The 24611-nt window shown below is 35.1% G+C and overlaps 1 protein-coding gene across 1 annotated transcript in view; it reads left to right on the forward strand.

Annotated features, from left to right (window-relative positions):
* RAP1A (RAP1A, member of RAS oncogene family) overlaps positions 1-24611 on the forward strand; it is a 97689-nt gene that overhangs the window by 20911 nt on the left and 52167 nt on the right. The gene's annotated exons all lie outside the window — the stretch shown is intronic.

Consider the following 24611-nt stretch of genomic DNA (forward strand, 5'->3'; position numbering starts at 1 on the left):
TTCAATTTGGTGATAGTGTACTATGACATGTAGCCATAGAGTATTAGCAGAAGTTTTTTTTTTTTAAATGAGATTGTTTCACAAGGAATTTGGGGATTATAAAAATATTGATTTCAATCCTTGCCCATCTCCTTTTTATTTCTGAGCTAGTTCAGTTTTGCATTTGCAGGGATCACCCAAGATACATATACCAATGGACCAGTTTTTGGGTGAGTTGCCTACCTAACTATATTAAAGTTTGAAAAATACGGATTCTCCCCCCCCCCCCCCCCCCCCCATTTGCTTTTTTTCTGTATGGGTAATAGGACCAGATTCTTAAGGGATTTGTAATATCATTGTTAGAAGTATTCTTTCCAGTTCTGAAGATCATAATCCAGTATTCTTGTCCATCTTGTGTTATTCCTGTTCATGCCCTTATATAAATTTACCTCTGAGGGGAGTGGAGTGAGGTTCCTTCCCTTTTAAAGAATATTTTTTTAAATTTATTTTGTTAAACATTTCCCCATGATGTGTGGAATATTTAAAATCATTTTTAAAAATTCTCTCCCTCCCATTCCTTGAGAAGGCAAGCAATATATCACTTATACATGTGAAGTAATACAAAACAGATTTCCATGTTAGCCATGTTGCAAAACACACCAAGAAGAACCCCCCCACCCCCCAAAAAAAGTTCTAAAAAATGTGCTTCATTTTGCATTCAGAGTTCATCAGTTCTCTGGAAGTGGATAGCATTTTTTAGTAGGGAAGCCTTTTACAGTTGTTCATCATTACAATAATGCTGATACTGTGTTCAGTATTCTGGAAGTTCCTTACTTTGTCTTGGAATAATGAAGATACCAGTGGAAATATGTAAAGTTATATCTTGTTTATTACCAAGTGGCCAACCCAGCTTCTTTTTTGACTATACTTGGCTTTGACATCCTTTACTCTGCTTCTCTTTCATAATTCCTCGTTTGAAATGTATTGCATCCTGTGCATACCCATCATACTCTTCTCCATTGCCCTTTGTAGGGTATTCCTTTTAAATTCTTCAGACATAGTAATTTCATGACACAAGCAGTAGAATTTTTTTTTTTAATTGGGAACATGGTGAAGGCAGAGTGTTTTCATTGGCACAAGGAAAAATCATTGTAAGGTAAAACCTCTCAATTATTAGACTTTGAAAATTGCCTCCTGTTACCAAGAGTTTAGTACCCTCTTCCAGGGACACAGTCAGTATTTGTCAAAAATAGAACTTGAACTCACTTCTTCCTGATCTCAAAGCTCGCTTTTTCCTCTCTGCTCTGCCAGATTGCTTTGTTGCCCAAAAAAAAAAATTGATATTTCTTAAATGGGCCTTTACTTTGGATAAAAGTCATTAAAAGAAATTTACGTTTCCCAAAGACTCAGTCTCTTGTTTAGTTCTGCCTGAGTTCATTTCCATTTTCTTTTTTTTTAAACCCATACCTTCTGTCTTGGAGTCAATACTGTGTATTGTTTCCAAGGCAGAAGAATGGTAAGGGCTAGGCAATGGGGGTCAAGTGACTTGCCCAGGGTCACACAGCTGGGAAGTGTCTGAGGCCAGATTTGAACCTAGGACCTCCCATCTGTAGGCCTGGCTCTCAATCCACTGAGCTACCCAGCTGCCCCCTTCATTTCCATTTTCAAGAAGAAGCAGAGCTGACTAGAATGGCATGGGATCCTTCTAGCTAGAGCTGAAGCCTGATCCTAACTGGCCTAGATCCCATTAGAATCTCCCCTTGATTCCCTGTCTCTAGGACACACCTAGCCACTGTTCTGTAGTTTATATATCTAGCTGCTTATTGTGATTGCAATAGGCATTTTTCATCCTCTGCCTAGACCATTGAGTGATGACATCTCTCATCAAGTTAGCTCTGCAGGCTTTTGTAGAGATTGATACAAACAGCACAATGTCATCTACCAGCACTATAAAGAATCTTTCTTCAACTGAGACCTTGTGCTAGATTTCCTACTACTACTCTCCTCCCTCCTCCTTCCCTCAATCCCTTTTTATTCTTTTTGTTTTTTTGAATTTTTTCTCTTTTTAAATATCATTTAATAGCATTACATAATAATTAAAGAACAGATCTTTTTCTCCCTCAAATTATGTCAGTACAATTTTTAATAATTGTTTACTGACATTTTGAAATCTATGATCTCCCACCCCCTGAAGGCAGATACTATGAAACATAGTTTTCATACAATGCATATTTCCATGTTTGCATTTTGTAAAATAAGATACATAGTGTTTACACTAGAGAAAAATTCATGGAAGAAATAAAGTGAAGAATAGTTTCTTCTATGGTGGTAGGTAGCCTTTTTTTCCCCTTATTGAGTCCCTTGAAGTTATCTTGAATCCTTGCCTTATTGATAATAATTAAGTCATTCACAGTTGATCATCACACACAATATTCTCTTGGTTCTGCTCACTTCACTTTGCATCACTTCATATGTCTTCAGGTTTTTTTGGTGTGTGATCATCTTGTTTGCCATTTCTTATGGCATAGTAATATTCCATTACAATCATATACTTCAGTTTGTTTTAACTATTCCCCAATTGATGATCATCCTTTCAGTTTCCTGTTCTTTGCCACCACAAAAAAAACAGCTGCTATAAATATTTTGGTACATTCATTTTATTTCTCTTTTGGATTCAGACCTAATACAGGTGTTGCTGGGTCAAAGTATTGCTGGGTGCATATACATGTTATATGTACAGTTTGATAGCCCTTTGAGCATGATTCCACATTACACTCCAGGATGGTTTTATCAGTTCACAGTTCAACAGTGTATTAGTGTCCCAATTTTTCCACATCTCCTCCAACATTATCATTTTCCGTTTTTGTTGTTACCCGGTCTGATAGTTATGAGATCATATCTGAGAGTTATTTTAAATTGCATTTCTTTTTTTTTTTAAACCCTTACCTTCCGTCTTGGAGTTAATACTGTGTATTGGCTCCAAGGCAGAAGAGTGGTAAGGGCTAGGCAAAGTGACTTGCCCAGGGTCACACAGCTAGGAAGTGTCTGAGGCCAGATTTGAACCTAGGACCTCCCATCCGTAGGCCTGGTTCTCAATCTACTGAGCTACCCAGCTGCCCCCTAATTTGCATTTCTCTAATTGGGATTGGAGCATTTTTTCATATGATTAAAGATAGTTTTAATTTTAAAGAATAGTTCTTGATATATGATATTCTTTTCACTTGATAGTTTTATCTCTGATATAATACTAGTTAATGATTGTGTGACCCTGGGCAAATCAAGTAATAACTCAGTTTTGTAGTCAGTTCTCTGAAACATTGCATATAGAATCAGCATAATGATAAAGGATCACTGATCCAACCTAAAAGAATGGTTCTGTGTACCTTTTATACTATTATGTCATTTTTGAATACTTGCTCTTCCCTCCTTCCCATCTTTTCTTATAGCAAAACCAATACTTTCTTTTTTCAATCATAGCATTCACATATTAACATTCTATTTTTACCTAAAGAAGTGTTTTCACCAGATACCCTCTGAACCAAAGGTAGTCATCACATTTAATATGAATTCTGATACTTCCATGTTATTATTATTATATTATTATTTTTAATTAATTTATTATTTTTATAATTTTATATTATTATTATATTATATTATTGATTATATTATTATTATTATTATTATATTGTAACCATATGTATAATTATCTTGGTTCTGTTCATTCATTACAAGTCTTCCCATGGTTTTCTGAAGAGTGTATTTTATTTATGTCTTTTGATTTTATATTATATTCAGTTATGAATATATTCTTTCCATCTCTCCTACTCAGTGAACCATCCCTTTAACAAAGGTTAAAAATGAGTCAGAAAAAACAGTTCAGAAAAACTATTATAAATACATTAACCATGTCTAACACTATCAGCTATGTTCCACTTCTATAGTGCCTTTCCCCAAACCTGTCTTCCAGTGTCATTATAATTACATAATGAACTATTTTTGTGGGTATGTGTTTCCTTTGTATTTATTGTGCTTGTTGTTTTCCTTGTTCTGCTTACTTCATTCTGCAACAGTACATTTGTCTTCCCTTATTTTTCAGAATTCTTCATTTTCATAATTTCTGATGGCACAGCATTCATGTACCAGTTTTAACAATTCCCCAGTCTGTGGGCACCTACTTTACTACTACAAATAAATGCTGCTATAAATATTTGTATAAGTATGTAACCTTGCTATTTTTGACCTAGGAGGATAGGGGTTGGGTAGAAAAGCCCTACCAATGAGACTTCTAGGTTAAAGGGTATGAACTGTTTGTTCATATCCTCTGACCTCCCATTGAGGTACAGCTCTTCTTGATTTTATATATTTGTGTTAATTTCCTATCTATTTTGCATATCATAACCTTGCCCAAGATTAGTTTTTCTTTCAAAAGTTTTTCTCTTAATTTTGGTCCTGCAAACAGTTTTCCATATCATGTAATAAAAATGATCTGTTTTGGTTTTTTATATCTCTTGTTTGATTAAGAAATCTCTCCTTTGGTCAGATGATTATTTTATTTTATTTTTATTTTTATTTTTTTTTAAACCCTTACCTTCTGTCTTGGAGTCAATACTGTGTAGGCAGTATTGTGGTAAGGGCTAGGCAATGGGGGTCAAGTGACTTGCCCAGGGTCACACAGCTAGGAAGTGGCTGAGGCCGGATTTGAACCTAGGACCTCCCATCTTAGGCCTGGTTCTCAATCCACTGAGCTACCCAGCTGCCCCCAGATGATTGTTTTATAATCAACAAGCAGTAAGGACAAAGGGATCTTTTGTATTCTCTGTTATGGTAGAGATGTGGTCCATTATGGGATATTGCTTGTGTTTTCCTCTTCCCAGCTAATATATTATTTAAAGATGTTCTTGGTGCATGTAAAATTTTGTACAGATGTGAAAAAAGATAGGTATTTGTTAGCCTCTTCCTCTTCTTCAGATATTTTGAGAACCAAACCCTTAATACCATTACTTTTGCCACTTGCCTGCTTTATTCCCCCCCCCCCCCCCCATATCTTTTGTCTTATCAGTTTTAAGAGAGAAGAGCAATAAGGGCTAGGTAATGGGGGTTAAGTGACTTGCCCAGGGTCACACAGGTAAGCAATGTCAGAGGTCAAATTTGAACCCAAGGCCATCCATCTCTATGCCTGATTCTTAATCTACTGAGCAACCTAACAGCCCCCTACCATCTTTTTTTATGTAAGATTTTATAATTTTTAAATCCCAAACTGGAATTTCCTTCCTTGTCATCTCTCTCTGCTTGACAAGTAGGTCAAGGATTTCTTAAGGTGCTTTTTAAGCTTTTTTGTCTTCTTATTATGGCAAATGATTGGCTAAACTTGTATATAGGATTAAATGTAATCATTGTCTATGTCTTTTCATATCCTACTTGTTGCTATTATTAAAATAAGGTTAGAGGTAATACATAATATAGATTTGGTTGTTATCTGCAGAGAGATAATTGAACCCATGAGATTAAAGAAAAGTTATATAGAGAAAATAACTCCCAGGACAGAGCTTTGGGGAACTCCCATGTTAGGAGACATCCAGTTTCTGAAGATTTCCAGTGATTACTACCTCTCAAGGAAACACATTGCACTTTTGGACAACCCTTGCTCACATTCATGTTAGGAAATTTTTCTTTATTCAGCTAATATCTGCCTCCCTAAGTTCTACCCATGGCTTCTAATTTTGCCAACAAGGGTTAAATAAAGCAAATTGAATTTCTTTTCTGTGTTACACTTGAAATACTTGACTAAAACCCGATCTAAACAGCCTTCCTTTGATATTTAAATATTTGATATTTTGGAATTGAGTACCCTAAGTTTCTTGGTTGCCTTCCTCTGTACTTGCTTTTGTCAGATTTCCAAAGCAAGGTGCCCCATTTTTATAATTACAGGTATCCCTTTCACATCTTTGGGGTTAGGGGCATGTAAAATTTTTTGGCCCTCTCTTTGTACCAGAGAAGTCTGAATTTTTTCTTTTTCTTTCAAGGGATGTTTATAGTACTTTATAACATTTGGGCTAATTATTTGGTCACAGACTATATAGTTCATAAACTTTTTCTGTGTCTTCTGATGGCCATGGTATGTTGTCTGCAACTTCCACAGAGCACCCAAAAAATTCCATATGATTTCTTATGCCAACCCATTTATTATACATTGAAACCAAAATGGGAAAGTTGTGAAGCAGAAAAGATTTATTGTTATTACTGTAGAGCATTTATATGCTATTTAAGGTTTTCAAAACATTTCACAAATATTAATCCTCACAATCACCTTGGGAGGTAGGTACTATTATCTCCATGTTATAGATAAGAAAAAAGGTAGATAAGAGTTTGTGACTTGGCCAGTTACATTGCTAGTAAATATCTAATACAGATGTTGAATTCTTGTTGTTCTGACAACCCTGTGAAGTAAATGCTGTTTTTATCCCCATTTTACAGATAAGGAAACTGAGGCAAAGAGAAGTTAAGTGACTTACTTGCTCAAGCTGGTTACACAGTTAGTATATTTCTGAAGCTGCATTTGACTTCCGAGAGGAAAGTTGTTTTGACAGTTGAACACATTTTCAGATGTGTTATTTTTCTGATAATTTTTCAAATATAACTGTATACACAGGGTTTTGTTTTTTATTATGTGTAACTTTCAAATTGTCTCTCCCTCAAGGTTTGTATTTAAAACCAGTTTCATTGTGCCTCTACCATTATGTCCTGATAGCTTCCATTCTGATCACACGATCAATTGAATAATGACAGATATGACTGACTGAGGAATTTGTATGCTTTAAGACCCATGTACAGGTGTTGTTTTACCCAAGAGATGTGTACCAAATAAATGAGAACTTTTGTAAATTGAATCATTTAAATCTTTTGGGAGAGCTGATCCCTTTAGAGACCTTTTTTCTAATGCGGATAATCAGTCCCTAATTAGTTGATGCTTTTTTGGCCATTTGTGGTTTGTGCCTCTTTTACTAGATATGTTAGTCTTATAATCACCACTTCCTACTCTAATCTCATCCCTATGCTACATCTTTAAATTCTAACCATGTGCTTTCTGAATTCTGGAGTATTGGGTTAACAGTTGTGAATAAACTGTAGTTATAAAACATAATTTTGCATACATAATAATTGTGCAGTTTTCTTTTGCTGTTTTAGTTTTCTGAGCTAGTGTGAAGTTGAAACTGGGAGAGAGGTTTTTAGTTAAATAATATGATCATCATTCCTTCTAGTTATTTCCTTGTCCTTTATCTGTGGACTATTGCCTTCAGTAGAACAAGCTTTAGACTGTTAACACTGCAGCCAGTTGCTTGAATGTATAAGAATGTATAAACTTGAATATGTAAGTGTGGAGATACTGGGTATGGAGAAGCTGTCTCTGCTTAGATTCAAGTCCTTGCTCCTAGGTTCACTGTTTATTAATCACAGTTTTGTCCTTTTAAAACTGGAGTATTTCCATAACCATGTTTCTAAAGTCTTCTGGGATTTGACCTATTAAAAAGGAGACTTTTAGGTCCGTGATACCTAGAAATTTTAATAATGAAAAATTATGGAATTTATTCATGATATTTAAGAAAAGCCTTCTAATGATTCAAGTTTTAAAAAATCTTATCCTACTCCTTTGCTTGTTCCTCTAAACTAAAGCAAGCTATAAACTACACAGACATTCACAAAGAAAACAAAAGTTCAGTTATAAATCTCTTTCAGGTCTTAAGTTCTCCTTAAGACCTCAAATTTCATTTCATCTATTATAGTAGTACAGTTTCATCACTTTAAAAAAACAATTAGACATGATATATGCAGTATCAAAAGTGAATTTCATTTTTAATTGCAATTGCTGTTTCTGGATAATTACTTTTAGTATGCTCTTAAACTCAATTTTGATGTCCTATATGAGCCTTTTCAAAAAAATTTATATTTAATTTTTTTAAAAAGCCAGACACTGTTTAGCCAGAGATATAGTGATAGGCAAAAAGATAGTCCTTTGCCCTATTATATTCTGATGGAAAGACTATATTTTTCACTAGGTGGTTATAAAATATACACAGTGATGGAAGTCATTCTGAGAGGCAAAAGCCTTAGTAGCTGAGGTGACTGGGCAGCATTCCTGGAGTAATTGAGATGTGAGTTGTCATCAGAGATGTTAGGGAAACTAAAAGGCACAAGTGAAGGGGAGGATCATTTTAGGAATGAGGGACACCATGTTCAAATCAAATTACAAGCAGGCCAGTGCTGTTGGAATGAGGACTGTGTCTAAGCATTAGGTGTGAGCACCTAAACTAGGGTTGTGAGTTGAGAGAAAAGAACAGAGGAGAGATATGGTGATGATAGAAATGACAAGAACTGGCCACTGATTGGACATGTAGACTGAATGAGAGTGAGCACTTGAGGATAATATGAAACTTGCCAGTTTGGGTAGTTGGGAACATAGTAGCACTACTTCTGGCTCCTGTGGAACTTAAGAGCTAATTGCTAATTACACTTGATGTGCTATTTTAAAGACAAACATCTGGTAAAGAATATAGAATTGCTTTTGCAAAGCCTCACCAACAGTGCTAAATTTGTTTCAAGAAGCCCTTCCTGAACTGCATTTCACATTTTATGACTTTTATGAGAATAATACCTGTTCTATCTACTTAGTAAGGTTTCTATGACAATCAGATGAGATATTTATAAAGCATTTGGTAAACTTCAAAATGTTATATTAAAGTTAATTATTAACTACAATAAATCCCAACTTCTTTAGGAAGCCATCCCTGACCCCTTTTAATTTTAGTGTCTCCCCCCTCCCCTCATTAATTATCTCCAATTTATATGTCTGTAGCTTAATATATGTGTTTGCATTTTGTGCCCTCCACTAGATTATAAACTTCTTGAGAGCAGGGACTATCTTTTGTCTCTTTTGTATTCCTCAGCATTTAGCACAATGTGTGTAGCATATGGTAGGTGCTTTGTAAATTTTGCTTGATTGAAATAACTGTAACATAGATTGGGTTATGATAACAAACAGAAGAACAAAGTGCTCTGAAAGTTCAAAGAAGTAGATTAAAAGGTGGATAGATGGAGAGTCAGTCACTTCAGCTGGGTCTTGAAGAATTGTTAGAATTTCAATTTTGAGAGGGCCATTTCATTTATAGCTTGAACAAAAGCTAAATGGGAAAAGGAAACACAGAGTAGTCCAGTTTATCATGAGATAAAATTGTAAAAGTTGAGCCATAGAGATAAGTGAGACCTAGATTATGGAAGACTTCAACTGGGGAGCTAAGAATTATGGGCTTTATTCAGTGGTAATAGGGAGCCACTGACAACTGAGTTGAGGAAGAAGGATGTTCAGAGTTGCACCTTTGAGAATATTGATCTGGCAACAATATATACAATGGATTGGAAAATAGATCCATAACATTTACTTGTTACTTTAAAATTCCCAGGTATCTCCCACCCTCCCTCTCTTCACTAAAGAAGGTATCATTTAACAAAAAGATAAATGAATATATAAAACTTCTATCATACTTGTCTCTAACAATTCTTTTTTTTTTTAAATCCCTTACCTTCTGTCTTGGACTCAATACTGTGTATTATAGTTCCTAGGCAGAAGAGTGATAAGGGTTATTAAGTAGGCAATGGGGGTCAAGTGACTTGCCCAGGGTCACACAGCTGGGAAGTGTCTGAGGCTACATTTGAAATGGGACCTTCTGTCTCTAGGCCTGGCCCTCAATCCACTGAGCCACCCAGCTGCCCCCTAACAATTTTTATTAAGTATATAACAGTAAACCTACATGTATGTATTAAAATGCTAAATACAATTTGAATGGAACCTTTATTTCTAAGAATCTTAGATAATGTTTTGGCATATTTTAACAGTACTTTTTTCAAGTTCCACATTATGCCAACATTATAATTAGATTGGAAAGAGCTTTCTTTATCTTTTACAAGAATCTTCCTGGCTTTTTTGAGGGAATAGTACACTATCCCTAGAAAGTCACTTTTTAGTTACCCATCGTCACTCATGTCTTTTTCTTGCCCAAAATACATTTCTTAGTTCTATACCTCCCTCTCCCTCTCTCTCTCTCTTCCAAATTCTTCTTACTTTAAGGGATACTACCATTCCCCCAGTTATCCAAGCTTACAACCTTGCTACTGTCCTTGACTCTTCACTTGCTCTCTCACCAAATGTTGTCAGATATTGTCACAGCACTTCTCCTACCTTTACTCACATAGTTACTGCTCTATGATGGCAGTGTTCTCATCTCCTCTTATCTGGACAGTGATAGTAGCTTTCTGTTGACCTCCCTCAAGTCTCTTTACCCAAATTCATCTAGCACTCAGCTGTGGAAATGACTTTACTAAAGTTCCAGTCTGATCATGTTACCCTACTGTAGTAAACTCTAGTAGTTCCTGACTACCTCCTGTATCAAATTGAAAGCCCATTACAACCTATACCTCTTTCCTACTTTTCTGCTTTTCTTAATATGTTACCTCCCTTTACATGCCCTGCAATTTAGAAAGTTGATCTTATTTCTTCCTCTCACACAACACTTTTTCCTGAACTTTGTGCCTTTTCACTGCTTTCCAGCTGGAATTCTTTCCCTCTTCATCTATCCCTCCTGGCTTCCCTGACTTCTTTCAAAGTTCAGGGCAAATCTCATCTATTCCCTGTAACTCTCTGAGATTAATATTCCATTTATTTTTACGTGTGTATATATATGTGTATATATGTGTATATGTGTGTGTGTGTGTGTGTATATATATATATATATATATATAATTTTTCAAAGTTTCTTTCCCTATCAGAATACAAGTTCTATGAAGGCAGGAACCATGTTTTTGTCTTTTTATATATCCCCAGTGATTAGCATAGTAGCCATCATACTGCCTCCTGGTATATAGTAAATGTTCACTAAAAGTTTGTTGATTGAGTCAGGCATATATATGTGCAGACAAATAAATACAAAGGGAAGGTGCCCTCCACAAAAAAGGGAGCTAGGAGTTGTTATATCTGAAATGTTTATATAATGTCTATCTGAATAAGTCTAGTAAGCACCTGGTAATGTGGGTCTTGAATCTAAGATGTAAGATAAAGGTTTAAAGGACAAGAGTCAAAGCAAGACAAGTGAGAGGCAGCTGGGTAGCTCAGTGGATTGATAGCCAGGCCTAGAGATATGGGAGGTTCTAGGTTTAAATCTGGCCTCTGACAATTCCCAGCTGTGTGACTCTGGGTAAGTCACTTTACCCCCACTACCTAGCCCTTACCACTCTTCTGTCTTAGAACCAATACTCATTATTGATTCTAAGGTAGAAGGTAAGGTTTTGTTTTTTTTTTTTAAAGCAAGACAAATGAGAAGGTTCTCTCACTGAACACAATGTGAAAGGTAGAGAGTTGGTTTTCACAAAATAAGGGGGATCTGGAAACAACTACTGGGCCAAACAACAATGTGGCTAACCATCCTCCTCCCCTCCCCCACCTATTGCACCAGAGTCAGAACCAGGATGTAAGCAACTCTGGGGTCCCAGGTTGTGGCCTACACCAACACCTCAGACCCACCCCTGGAAACCCCAGGCCTTGGCAGTTAAGTCTGGAGGTCCATAGCACTGGGAACCAGCAAACCCTGTGAGCCAGAAGCTAAGACAGAATTAGCCAACAGCTTGCAGATTTCCCAGGTGGGAAATTAAGTAAACAGTAGCAAAAAATCTCTTGAATTCAAAAATTGCTGCATGGAAAAAGAGCAGAACCAATAGGAGATGATGAGATCCAAGGAAATACATGCAAAATTTCCCCCCAAAATGAGAATTGGTCATAAGCTCTGGAAGAACTCAAAAAGGAATTTAAAAATCAAATAAGATAGGTTGAAGAAAAATGGGAAAAAAAGAAATGAAAGTAGTACAAACAGAAAATAACAGCTTAAAAAGCAAAATTGGTTAACTGGAAAAAGAGTTACAAAAATCCAATGAAAACAGAATTGATCTATTGGGAAAAGAGGCACAAAAATCCAATGAAGAAAAGAGTGCCATGAAAAGGAGGATCAAAACATCATAGAAGAAATTAATTAAATCTTTAAACATTTTATTTGGGCAAATAGAAGCTAATGATTTCAAAATACATCAAGGATCAATAAAGTAAAAATCAAAAGAATGAAAAAATATATAATATGGAATATCTTGTTGGAAAAAAAAAAGACTGACCTGGAAAATAGACCCAGGAAAGACAATTTAAGAATTATTGGACTATCTGAAAGTCATGACAAAAAAAAAAGCCCAGACATCATATGACAAGAAATTATCCTAGAAAACTGCCCTGATATTCTTGAACAAAAGGGTAAAATAGAGATCTAAAGAATCCACAGATCACCTCCTGAAATAAATAAATCACTCAATGACACCTTCCAGGAATGGTATAGCCAAGTTCAAGAACACCCAGGCCAAGGAGCAAAAGCTGCAAGCAGCCATAAAGGAATAATTCAGATATCATGGAATCCTAGTCAGTATTACACAGGATCTGGCAACTTCCACAGTGAAGGACCAATAGACTTGGAATATGATATTCTGGAAGGCAAGAGAACTGGGTTTACAACCAAGAATCACGTACCCATTCTGACTATATTCTTTTAGAGGAAGGTATGGTCATTTAATAAAATAGAAGATTTTCAAGCATTCCTGAAGAAAAGGCCAGATAATAGAAAATTTAATGTCTAAATGAAAAATTTAAGAGAAGTATAAAAAGGTAAATAAGAAAGAGGAAAACATTTAAGGGCTTCAATAAGGTCAGATTGTTTATATTCCTATATGAAAAGATGATATCTATAACTCTTAAAAATTGTTATCATTATCATAGTAGTTAGAAGTTACAGAAGTAAACTGTTTAGGATGATATGTTTACAAAACTAGGGGTGAAAAAGATTGTACTAAGAAATGGGAAGAGGGAAGTAAAATGGGGTAAATTATATCCTTTAAAGAGGTGGTAGGGGGATACTATTACAGTGGAGAGGAAAGGGTGGTGATGGTTAATACTGAAACCTTGCTTTCATTGGAATTGGTTCAGAGAGGGAAGAACATCCAGGTTCTTTGGGGGTATAGACTATTATCTTACCCTAGAGAGAAGTAGAAGGAGGTAATAAGGTTGGTAGGGAGAAAGTAATATAATGGATATAGCAGTTGAAAGCATTGGTAAATGTCAAAAGAATACTTTCTTTTGAGTAATAGAGTCAGAAATTAGACTGCAATTGACTGAGATATGGGTGGGAGATGCAGAAATAGAGGCAGAAATAGAACAAAGATATGAGAGGATTGTTTAGGAAAAGGGGAGTGTTAAACTTTAGATTTTTAAAGATAGAGAAGACCTGAATATGTTGGTTAATAGTAAGGAAAATGTTTAGAGGTGAGTTTAGAGGTGAGACAAAGGAAATAAAGGACTACTCATGGAAGAATGTTTCCAAAATGTGGAACTTCAAGTTATACATTGAGAATATTCAGCTCTTGTTCTGGTGAGAAGGGCTAACTGGAGAAAAGGAAAAGAAGAGATAACAAAAAGCACGTAGAGATTTTCCCCAAAGAGGTGAAGAATAAAAGGTGAGGCCATGGAAACTCTCTTAACAAAACTTTGTTCTTGGCACAAAACTTTTCATTCACAGCCCTGTTAGGTAGCCACTAACAGGTAGCAAGTCTTTTTTCAAGTAGGCTAATGTGCAGTTAGTAAAGATACCAAATAGTAGATTATTAATTCAGTCCTCCTGCAGGTCTCTTAATCTTTCTGAGTTCAGGCAACTCTTTATGACTTTTAAGTTGCAGAAGTTTCAATAGTATAATAGAGGGAAATGTTTAACTCATCCCCAAATTAAAGCATAGATCTGGGCCAAAATAAAGAAACCCAGTTCTTGGTCTATTGAATACTCTAACCTTCCTTTCCCAGAAAGGACATTACTCCCTCAAGTTTCTAGAGGTACACCTGAGAGGTTGTTGGTTTTCTCTAATGCTCTTAACTTGAGCCCAATTTTCTGTACTTTGCCACTAATAACTCCTAGCCTCTCAGTATTTTTTTTTTACATCAGTAATATAGCAAGAAGAGAAGTACAAATATTCCCTCCTCAACATTTTGGGAGCACACTCTTCTTTTTCTCCTCAAGGCTTTGAGAAGAGACTGGGTTCAAACTTAATGCAATTTCTACATAGCATTAGTCTTAACCAACTTCATATCCAAATTGTGACATGATTGCTGGATGAACCCATTCTCATCTACTGATAGACTTGCTTCAAGCTTTAAACATTGTCATGGACTCTACTTTGAGACCTCATGGTATCTCTTCACTTTTTGAAACTCACAAATTGTAGCCTTCATTCTCTTATGCCTAAACTGAACAAACAACTAAGGCAAAGACCCAAAAAGCCCATGTTCTTCAGGAGCAATATGTCAGTCTTGGATGGAGAGAGTCCAAGACCTCTCCTCTTACATCATTTCTCTTCTCTGACCAGAATACCACTAGACAGGAAGGAGTTACACCAAGAGAAGGGTGAAGTTCTACGACTTTCAAATGTACTTTTATTTTTAATACTTTAAAATATAGAGAACTTGTCAAAAGATCATAAGATTATAGACCTTGCCATTTTAATTTTGCAAATAAAGAAACTGAGACAGGTACACTAGATAAAGTACTGGGCCTAGAATCAGAAAGACCTGAATTCAAATGTGGTCTCAAGACATTTACTAGATGTACAAACCCAGGCAAGTTACTTAATTGCTTTTTTTTTTTGTCTCAGTTTCCTAAACTGTCAAGTGGATAATGCAACAAGATTGTTGTGAAGATCAAATGAGATAATATTTGTATAGTGCTTAGAACAGTGTCTGATACACATGAACCTAATAAAGCATGCTTCCTTTCTTTTAAATTCACCTAATAACAGACACATAAGTGGATAAAGGAGAAAGGATTTGAACTCAGGTTCTCTTACTCCAAATGGCATATTTTTTCCTCTGTGCCATTCTTTTAGCAATTTTCTCATCTCTGAGCTTGATTTGTGTGTCAAGGAAGTAAAGTAAATTTTCTGTTGACCTTTAAGAAAGCAGGACCTTTTAAAAAATTAAACTAATGTAACATTTAATTTATTCTAATCATAATGACTTCTATTTTTTTACTGGTAAGTTTTCTTCACAATTTCTTGCAACAAATTTTGCAGCCTAGTTCAGGGCCACTAGGTGGCACAGTGAATAGAGCATTGGGCTTGGGGTCAGACCTGAGTTCGAATTCAGTTGTACATGTTTATTAGCTGTGTGACCCTGAGTAAGTCACTTAACTCTGCCTCAATTTCCTTATGTATGAAATGAGTTGGAGAAGGAAATGGCAAACTATGTTAGTATCTTTGCCAAGAAAACCCCAAATGGGATCATGAAGAGTCAAATACAAACAAACAGTTGAACAAGTGTATACTATAGACAGTTCTGCAATATAGCTAAAAGGTGTTCATATTTTAAAGTTGTTAATAAATCTCTCACATATTCTAAAAATACCTTTTGAGTCAAAATACACAATATTCCATATTCTTCAGGACAATAAGTTTTTCCTTTAATGATTTTCAAAATTAAAGTCAGTGAACTGTCAGGAAATAGTAATGGTGATACCATTGATAACTTGTTATTAATACAGAAAATGAAGAGGCAAGTTTAAATAGCTGATGGAGATTTGGAAATTGTTAAAACTTGGTTTTGAAAAGTTTAGAAATTAAAAAGTAAAAAATGGATACTTTTAGTAAAAAGTAGATACTTACTGAAGGGAACCTAACCTATGTGATGTTTGAGGACCTTTCCTTCTGTTTCCCAACCCCCCCCCCCCCCCAATTTGTTTTTGTTCCCTAGCAAAGATTGCAACTTCACTTGATATAGCTTTACTTTTCACATATTTTCAAACTATCTAATCATAGATACAGAGTTGTCATCTTTTGTCCCAGAGAATAATCATTTACAATGTAAATCTTAGCACCCAACTAAAAAAAGATTCAAGTATCATGAAAAACGTGGCCTTTCTCTTTCTCTGTGTTTCTCTAAACTCTCTTAAAACCATGTAATTTCAAATGGTAGTTTCATGTTTAGTTCCATATTCAAACGAGAACTTAGGCTCCCAGGACCTTGGAGAAACCTATTGGAAACTGTAGGGGAAACAAACTTAATGTTCAACATGGCCTTTTTCTAGTAAAATTTTTAATGTAGCAGTACTCCAATTTTGTTATGTTTCTAACAACAAAAAGTATAGATATATGATGCTCATTTTTCATGATTATCATTATATTTTTGTTACCTTTTGCTGTTATACATTTTTTTCTATAATACCCTTTACTTCTATTTCTTCTATATTCTTTTTCATAACCCTTACTTTATGTCTTAGAATATAATACTAAATAGGCAGAAAAGTGGGAAGGACTAGGTAGAGATTAAATGACTTGCCTAGGATTACACAGCTCGGAAGTATCTGAGTCTAGATTTGAACCCAGGATCTCCTGTCTCCAGGACTGACTTTTTCTACTGAGCTATCTAGCTTCCCCCAACAGATTTTTATTTTTTGAACTTCTACCTTCTGATTTAGAGTCAACACTGAGTTTCAATTACAAGGCAGAAAAGTGGGTAAGAGCTGGGCAATTGAGGTTAATTGACTTGGCCAGGGTCACAAATATAGGAAATGTCTGTGGTCTTCTTTGAACCCAGGACCTTTTATCTTTAGGTCTGACTCTCTCCTCTGAGCTACATAGCCATTCTTAAGTCATATATATGTTCTTTTGAAAGCAAAATAAAACCCAGCATTGGTTAACTGTTCCTTTTTTATTTTTTCCAGCAGCTGGATATTATGTATTTTATAGTGTTACTAGCAGTTACAGTAATTTGTCTTTTGCTACATGTATGTGTCATCCAGGTTTCCTGATCTTGGTTTTGAAATACTTATTACTCTATTTGTGTTATAAATGGTTATGCTATTAATTTTTTTTTCAGTTATTTGCTGCTTGCTAGCAGCTTTTCTCTGAATCAGTATAAATACAGTTTTAATGTGTCAAGATTGTAAGTCTGCTCTAACAATGCAGTTAGGTGTAGTATATCTTCTTGCACTCTGCACTTGATGAGCATTTTCATTCTCCAATTTGGATGAGGTTTTGGCTAGGCTATACATTTTTTTTTTTAGGAGTTAAAACATTTCTGCCTCAGTTTTTTAAAATACTTTTTTGAAAGTAGTTAAGAATTTTAATGAAGTAAGTTGAATTGGAAAATGACTTATGCAGTGAAAGAATGTTGAAAATCTGCTAAAAGTTTATTTTGAAGAAGGTATGGCATTAAATTAAGGATTTTAAAACATTATATTAGAATTGGATTGGGCAAATCTTGGTCTTTTGGTTGCCATAGTGCCTAGCAAGTCAATTGGTTAACAAGCATTATTAAATGATTACTATGTGCCAAGTACTGCACTAAGCTTGGATGTACCAAGAATGGCAAAAACCTGGGCCTTGCCCTTAACTCTATTTTGTTTTTAAACCCTTACCTTCCATCTTGGAGTCAATACTGTGTATTGGCTCCAAGGCAGAAGAGTGGTAAGGGCTAGGCAACGGGGGTCAAGTGACTTGCCCAGGGTCACACAGCTAGGAAGTGTCTGAGGTGAGATTTGAACCTAGGACCTCCTGTCTCTAGGCCTGGCTCTCAATCCAGTGAGCCACCCAGCTGCCCCCTTAACTCATACTCTAAAGAAGAAACAACTCATAATTTCATTAGCTACTTTTAATGTTTTCTAAGCAGTCTATAACTGAAAGTACAGAAGTGTATTTTTTTGTATTTTTTTTCTCAACTCATATCCATGCTTATTTTAAAGATACTCCTATTTATATAGATGGCACAGCTTACAAAGCACTTTCCTTACAATGACGCTGGGAGATAGGTAATAACCCTATTTAATTGATGAAAAAACGGAAAGCCAAAAGACCAGTTTATATGCCAGATAGTGGACTCAGGAAGTGAGATCTCCAGATATGCCCAGCTCCTTCCTGAAGCCTTTTCAGAACATCTTTCTAGGTCTTCCTTGTACACATTAATTTGGATCTTGAGCTAAAGTGAAAACTATAGGAACAGTAGTAATAATAATGTTATTTATATAGTGCATTATAATCATCAAGTAGAATAAAGGACCACTTCTAATGGACAAATCATACTTCTGGTAGTAGCTTTATTATATAACTACTCAATTCTCTTCCTATTCTAAGATTCTTTTATTAATATATGCTCTCATTTCATAATGATAACTCACATTTATTTAATATTAATATTTGGGTTTAGAACATAATATGTGAAACTTTTATTTTTTGTTTCCCATTATAGTACCTTGAATGTAGTAGTTACTTAAGTACTTGTTGCATCGAATTGAACAAACCTATTAAGTTAGGTAGTGCCCTTTAGTTTATTTTCTTTCCTTGAAAACTGCTAACTTATCCGGTATCTAAATTTTTAGACTTGTTCCTAGATTCTTGGTAGTTAAGAGATTTGTCACTGAATTACAGCATTGGCAGATACTTTCAACTTGTTGCATTCCAAAGGGAGGTTCTGAATCTTCAGAATATGATAAAGGGTTAAGGTAACTTTTTAAAGGATGAGAGTCATCTCATTACTTGTATATTAGACAGTTTTTTGGTAATATCTGTACAGTTGTACTCTTTTTTATGAGCACTAATCTATTGTTATGAAAAGTACTGAACGGGGAAAAGCATACTCTGTTCCAGCCACAGTTCTCAGAAATTTTATCATTGTTAACCTGAACCCATGATCCAGAGAAATTTCGAAAATCTATGTCTACTTGGCATCCATTGTAGATAGATAGATAAAGCATTTAAGTGTTTAGTATGTGACAGAACTGTGCTAAAAAGGTGATTAGGACAAAGACACATGAAAGTAAGATAGTACCTGCAGTCAAGTAGTTTACATTCTGTTGAGAGAAAACAAAATGAAGGGAGGTTATAAATTTGGGGTGGGAGGCAGTTACTAAATGGCAGGGAGAACCGGTTCTGGGTAAGATCAGACAAAAACTTACTTATCATGGCCCTCTTTGGATGGGGTCTGGTGAAACTAATGTATCACTTCTCAGAATCTTGTATTTTTTTAAATTTATATAGTAAAATGCATAGGATTTCAAATGAGTCAAAACATAGTTTTCAGAATACTTTTTAAAATTCACCTATCTCTCTGAAACCTATCATCTAGCTAGTCTGTGGACCCCCAGATTAAGAACTCTTGATCTAGAACTAAGAGGAAACACAGGCTCTCAAGTACTTTACAGGTGATGAAACTGAGACTTAGGATTTTGAGTTTAGTCCAGTTACCTGATTCCAATGCTTTTTCATTATTCTCCCCTTAAAAAAAAATAACAAACAACCCTAACATTTTTGAAATTTGCTTACATTAGCAAATATTCCTGGGTGATCTTGCCATAGAATCATAAGACTACCCTTATGGTTTATTGGTAAATCTTCCTGAAATAAATCAGTGTCACATATGAAATTATTCTCCTATAGTATGTTCTTATGTGGGTAAGAAAGGTCTTTTGAAATCGCTTTTATAAAAATAGAAACTGAGAAATTTTATAAAGCAAAGTTCTCTGAGTAAATGTTCTTTCTAGTCAAATATTTTCCCTGTAGAATGTAGTTTTGTGTAGTTAATACTACTTTTTAAAGCTCTAATTAACATTTTTCTTCCAAGAATATTTTGTTACATTTTTTTCCTGCAAAACTATGTAAGGAAATATTTATGGAGGGAGGCAGGAAAAATAAGGAACTGGAAATTATAGGTGTCTCATGAGAAAAGCAGCATTAAGGAAAAAATCAACCAGCAAGTGTTTGCTCACTGTGTATCTAGACACTCAAACTCTTGTTTGTGTGTGTGTGTGCTAGTTTCATTTAGTCCTGATGAAACTAGACATTTTTCTTAGAACTCTTTCCTTTGTAAACATAGTGTGAATAGAAAAATTCTCCATAGGTTATGTTATCTGAATTTTTCATCATCTTTTTGTTTAATATATGTCCATTTTCATAAAAAGCTCAATTAGTTTTACAATTAGTTTTAGATCATTTAGAAATTGATTTAGTGTTTTGTCTGTCATCCTCCAGTTGCTAGATAAGTGATTTTACCATATGTCTTAGGTTCCATACTTGTTATAACTCCTTAACCAGAACTGTATTCTTATTAATTTTCTACCTAGTTTTTGTCTATGTATTTATAATAGATTATATAATATAATATATAAAATAATATAAAAATAATATAAGATATAATAGATTTAAAAATCTGTCTTATAAATACAGTTGGGCAGCTAGGTGGTCCAGTGGATAGAGTGCCAGGCCTGGAGTCAAGAAGACTCATCTTCCGAAGTTTAAATCTGGCCTTAGACACTAGCTTTTTGGTCCTAGACAAGTCACTTCACCCTATTTGTCTCCTTTTCCTTGTTTGTAAAATAATCTGGTCAAGGAAATGGCAAACCATTCCAATATCTTTGCCAAGCAAATCCCAAATGGAATCACAGTCAGACATTAACTGAAAAAACAATGAACAAATGGCAAATACAGAAGCTAGGTGGCACAGCAAATGGATGCTAGACTGGGAGTCGGAGAGATCTGAATTCAAACACAAGTTCAGATATTTACTAGCTGTGTTACTAGCTTGGATAAGTCACTTAACCTCTTTTTGCCTCAGTTTCTTCTACAAAATGGGAATAACAATGGCATCTACCTCACAGAATCAAATAAAAGAATGAACAGTATTTGTTAAAGTGCTTAGTACAGTGCCTGACAAACAGTAAACACAAAATAAATGGTGTTATTATTAGCCTTATCATCACTTTCATTTATCTGCAAAACAATCAAACCTGTATTTCTTTTTGATAGCATTTTAGGATTGTTTGTCCATTTAAAAAATAGTGTTGGAGCAGTACAGAAGCATATTTTTATGTAAATCATAACAAATATTTCACCATCTTTTGCAAATTGTTCATTTTAACAAGAACTTATTGAGCCAACAATATATTCATTCATCAACAGCCTATTAAGTTGCTATTTTACAACAAAAGAATTAAATAATTAAAGCCTTGTCCCTCCCCTTATGAAACTTGTACTTGTCAGGAAGGAATTCAGTTTAATTCAATGAAAAAAATATTTATTAAGTACTTTATACAAGGTGCTATGCTAGGGAATATGACATCCAAATATGAAGATATGATGACTATAGATCATAATATGTTGTCAGAAGTCACAAATGTTATGAGAGTTTTGAGGATAGAAAGATCATTTCTAGGTGGGGTTTCATGAGAAGTTTTCCAAAAGAAGGGACATTTGAAGAGGTCCTTGAAGTAATAGTAAAATTTCAAAAGGCAAAGTTAGGGCATGCAAAGAGAAGAATTCCAGGCAGACTTCCATCCAAGAAGATCTGAATTTAAAGTCTTCCCTCAGACACTTGTGTATGGGCAAATCAGTTAACCTGTTTCCTTAGTTGTAAAACAGGAATAAAAATAGCACCAAATTGTCAGGGTGATTGTGAAGGTTCAGTGAGAAAATATATGTAAAGTACTTTGTAAAACTATGTAACTTAGCAAAAGTATTTATATTCATATTATCACTAACATTGAAGAAATGGTTGCTAGATTGGGAACTTTGAGGAGAAAGCAGTACATTCCTCCTAGAGTTTTGTTTTGTTTTTTAACATATTTAGATTTTTTTAAAAAAACATCTTAGAATCACTGCTCTGTATTGGTTCTAACACAGAAGAGCAGTAGGGGCTAGGCAGTGGGGGGTTAAGTGACTTGTCTAGGGAAACACAGTTAAGAAGTGTCTGAGGCTAGATTTGAACCTAGGACCTGCATCTCTAGGCCTGGCTCTCAATCCACCGAGCTACCTTGCTGCCCCCTCCTCCTAGTGTTGATAGAAAAGAGGAAATCCAGATCTAGTCTAAATGAACTCTAGATTTGGGGAGATTGGGTTTCAAAAGTTTCCGAGGAAAGAGAGAGAGGATTCTGTAGACTAAAATCCTACCCAGGAATTTGGCTCATGAAAGAATAGAAACTCTGGAATAAATTTTTGAACAAAGGGATTCTGATTATGAAGAAAAAGGAGAGTTTTCTGAAGAAACCAGTGTGGGTACCCAGAGAACAGTCAAATTAGATTTCTAAAAATTCATTTTTATTTTTATATAACCTATAGATTCAAAAAAGTATATATATAGAAGACAGATATAAGAATAAGTAAACAAAGCTGAATACTGAAATGTAGCATATTACTGTAAATATAATTTCTGGACTACTAATACCCAGAAAAGAGCTTGTGCTGGCAAGAAAAACAGAGGAAAACAGGAAGGGTTTGGGGTGTTTTTGTTTTTTGTTTTTAGCTACTAGGAGACAATTGACAAATGTTCAAAGGATATGAATGAGCAATTTTCAGATGAGGAAATAAAGTAATCAATAAACATATGAAAAAATATTCTAACTCACTCTTGAGTAGAGAAATGCAGATTAAAACAATGCTCAGGGTGACTCTCACACCTGTCATATTGACCAATATGGCAGTAAAGGAAAGTGGTAACTATTGGAGGGTTTGGCAAAACAGGGACACTTGATGCATTGTTGGTGGAGTTGGGAACGTTCTGGAGGACAATATGGAACTATATTCAAAGGGCTATAAAATTGTGATCCAGTAATGCCTGGAGCTGAATTCCAAAGAGATAATTTAAAAAAGGTGAAAGGACCTACTTGTACAAAAATCTTTATTTCTGCTCTTTTTGTGGTGGCAAATAATTGGAAATTGAGGGATAGCCATCATGGGCTGAACAAATTGTGGCATATGTCAGTAATGTAATACTATTGTGTTGTTAAGAAATGATGAACAAGGTGATTTCAGAAATAGCTGGAAAAGTCTATGGGAACTGATGCAGAGTGAAATAAACAGAACTGGGAGAACATTGTACACAATAACAGCAATATTGGATGATGATTATCTTTGAAAACTTGAATACTCTTAGCAATGATCTGGAACAATCCTGACTTACCACAGAGAATACTATCCACCTCCTGAGAAAGGACTAAGCCATTTTTCACACCAGTCTATCTCTGGCTTTATTTTAGGACTTTGGTTATATCTGAGTGTGCTTTTTTTTTTTTAGCCCTTACCTTCCATCTTGGAGTCAATACTTTGTATGGGCTAGGCAATGGGGGTCAAGTGACTTGCCCAGGGTCACACAGCTGGAAAGTGTCTGAGGCTAGATTTGAACCTAGGACCTCCCATCTGTAGGCCTAGCTCTCAATCCACTGAGCTACTCAGCTGCCCCTTTGAGTGTGCTTTTATAACAATGATCCATATGGAAGTATGTTTTGCATGACAATAAAGAGAAAGAGGATCCAAGAAGGGTTAGGAACCCTATTTCAGTCAGGCTGACAAACTAATAACAGAGAAGGAAGAGCTGTTCAGTTCTTAATTTTAGGTAGCAGCCTAAGAAGAATGACCTTTGAATTAGAAAAGAATGAAAAAAAAATAGCTAATTAAGGAACCAATATCCTATATAAATGAAGAGATGATAAGATAGTATGTAGCTCTCCATAGTGCTTTTCAGATCACCTGGCCCAAAAGAAACACACCGTTTGGTATGGCAGAACTTAAACATTTGATATTTGCAATTGCGGAAAATACAAGTTCAGATATTGTCCAGTTTTCAGAAAAAAGAACAGAATCTTCATTCTGTAAGCTAGTTAGTGAGCTTTTCTTTAATTCTAGAATGTATTATGAAGGAGATGATTAGTGACCCTTAAGTAAAAGAAACAGTGGTCATAAAAAGCCAGCTAGCATGGCTTTATCAAAAATAGGTCATACTAGACTAACCATATTATTTTCTTTTAATTGATAAATTTATTAAATTAATAGATTAGGATAATGTAGATTTGAGCTAAAATTTTTTTTAAACTTCTCATTCTTTTGTGCAAAAGATAGCAAAATGTGAGCTAGCTAGTAGTTATACAGATTCCAAGTATTGAACTTGTTGGTTTCATTGAGTCAAATAGTGACTAGGCTAGTAGTTTGCAGTAGCATCTCCAGAGGTCAATGACTTGAATGAAAACTATATGACCTACTTGTCACATTTATAGATGATACAAAGGATGGTTAAAACACAGTACTACTGAATTAGGATCCAAAAGTGACTTCACAGGCGAGAATGTTGATCCAAATCTATTAAGCTTTAATAGAGAATATGTAAATTCTTACACTTGTAAAGTCTATTTTTTTTTAACCCAAGGTAAAGTTGGGGGAGACTTGATTAAATAGGAGTTTGAAAGCTTTTAGGGGACTTCAAGTTGAATTTGAGACCAGAGTGTGATATGACATTCAAAAAAGTCACTTAACTTCCCCGATCAGATAATACTTGGAATATTGTGTTAAGTTCTGGGCAGGAGAATTTAAGAAGGACATATTAATAAGCTAAGGATATCCTATAGAAGGCAACTGAAATATTGAAGGCCTTCAAGGCCTTGCTGTATGAGGATCACTTGAAGCAATGTTAGGAGAAAAGAAAACTGAGGAGTTAATGATAGCTGTATCTGAAGGGCTGTCATTTGGAAAAAAGATTG

This window comes from Monodelphis domestica, chromosome 2, assembly GCF_027887165.1.
Source record: "Monodelphis domestica isolate mMonDom1 chromosome 2, mMonDom1.pri, whole genome shotgun sequence".
NCBI lineage: Eukaryota > Metazoa > Chordata > Mammalia > Didelphimorphia > Didelphidae > Monodelphis > Monodelphis domestica.